This window comes from Tupaia chinensis, unplaced genomic scaffold (genome assembly GCF_000334495.1).
Source record: "Tupaia chinensis unplaced genomic scaffold, TupChi_1.0 Scaffold000316_1, whole genome shotgun sequence".
Taxonomy (NCBI): domain Eukaryota; kingdom Metazoa; phylum Chordata; class Mammalia; order Scandentia; family Tupaiidae; genus Tupaia; species Tupaia belangeri.
Window position 1 is genome coordinate 7,844,580 of NW_006159809.1, and position 2,086 is coordinate 7,846,665.

Sequence of the window (2,086 nt, forward strand, 5' to 3'; positions counted from 1 at the left end):
CCTTCCTCTCCCTGCCTGTCCCTTCGGTCGCATCCTCTCAGAGAATGCACACTGCTAATCGCCAGTCCTGTCAGAAGCAGCAGGCCAGTGGGTAGCAAATACTGAGAGATCACTATGTTGTGGCGACTATTGCATAGATGAATATGGTGAAAAGTGAGGAAGACTGGGCGTGGGAGTGCTCCAAAGAGAAGGAAGAGAGACAGCAGTGACACATACGTAAAAGCAGTGTACCTTGAGAAGGCCAGAATGTACCGCTTCAAAATATTCCTCTTTGGCATAAGGATCCTTTCTTTTTATAAATAACTATTTATTTAATTTTACTTATTCCTTAATTTATCTTAATTTGACCAGAGAGAGACATGAGAAAGCAAGCCACGAGGTCCAGGATTCCAATCACAGTCAACCATGTGGGAGTGTCCAGCGCCTTAACCATCGCCACCTGCTGGCCCCTAGCATAAGGATTCTTTCAAACTGAAGGTAACTGAGAAAATGTAGATATAAGAAAAGCTCCCTGTCCTCCCTCTCCTATTCGATGAAAGCAGGACATGTATTTACACAGGCAAAGGTGTCCCTCCTTACCTCTCTACTTGGGTTAATGGGGGAAGACAACTTTAGACCCACCAAATAAGATATTTTAGAGTCCTTTGTTTCAGATTGAGTTTCTACACTAGGCCCAACAACCAAACCAAAATGGAGTTACTTATGCTGAAGTTCCATCCACCAAGCCAAAACTAAATTGTTTACCTGACCTCCCAAGAAATCAGAAGAGAGAGAGGAAGAGGTATTAGCCAATTCTCCAAACAAACCTGTTTTAGCCAACATAAGAAAGGCCCCTCTGCTTTAATTTTACCAGAAAAAGTAACCTTGAAACTACCAATCTGGCAGTCAGCAGGTAGCCTGGTGGTTAGGGGCACTGGACTCCCACATAGCCCACCGTTGTTCAAGTCCCGGACTTGAACAAGTGGCTTGCTTTCTCAGTTTCCCTCTCTCTCTACTTTGTCCCTCTGGTCAAACTAAAATAAATAGATAAATTAAGTTAAATAAAATAATTATTTATTTTTAAAAAGAAAGAAAAAAACATCAATCTGCTTTGTTCTGTTTGGGCTTTCTTCAGCCCTTTTGTGTCTATAAAGCCAAACTCTTCTGTTTAGCATATGAGAATACTCATTCTATTTTATAGAATAAATTGTCCAGGGACCAGCAGATGATTACATCACTGGACTCCCACGTAGTCAAAGGCAGTTCAAGTGCTGGATCGGTGGCTTAAAACTCATGCCAGGAGTGTGTACATGTGTGTCCAAGATGCTGAGAAGAGAATGGAGGAGAAGGGATTGCGGCGTGGCCATCCCCCCATCCCCCCAGGGTGATTTATCACTTTCTGTCTCTCTGGCAAATGCACACACCCTACAGCAAAAATCTCTCTTAAAAAAAATAATAAGTGCTGCCCATTTTTTAAAAGAATTATTTTATTTATTTACTTATTTCTTTAATTTGACCAGAAAGGGACAGAACCAGAGAGATTGAGAAAGAGATGGAGAGAGAGAGAGGGAGAGGACGTGAGAAAGCAAACTGCCAGTTCTGGGATTCAAATCACGGTCAACCATGTAGGAGTCTAGTGCCTTTAACTACCTCGCCATCTGCCAACCCTGAAATGCTGCCCAATTTAAAAATCAAATAAAAGCCAATTAAGATCTGTAAACTAGGAGCCAGCAGGCGATGTGGTGGTTAAGGGTGCTGGACTTCCACGTGGCTAACTGTGGTTTGAGTCCTGGACCTAGCAGCTTGCTTTATTACTTTTTTCCTTTCTCTCTCTCTCTTTCACACTCTGTCCCTCTAAATAAATGAATAAAGTTAAATAAAATAATTATTCTTTTAAAATCTGTAAACTAAATCTATTGTTATTTTATCTTTTGACAGACCTTTATTAGCCAGTATCAGAGGAATTTACATGACTAATTTTACTAAGAGGCCTTTCTCTACCATTTATTTGCCTTATACAACTATTTGCTGCCCCTAGGGACTCAAAATCTTTCTCTCATCACTTCTTTAAAAATGTACCCTTCCTGGCTTGGCTCTGTGGCACAGC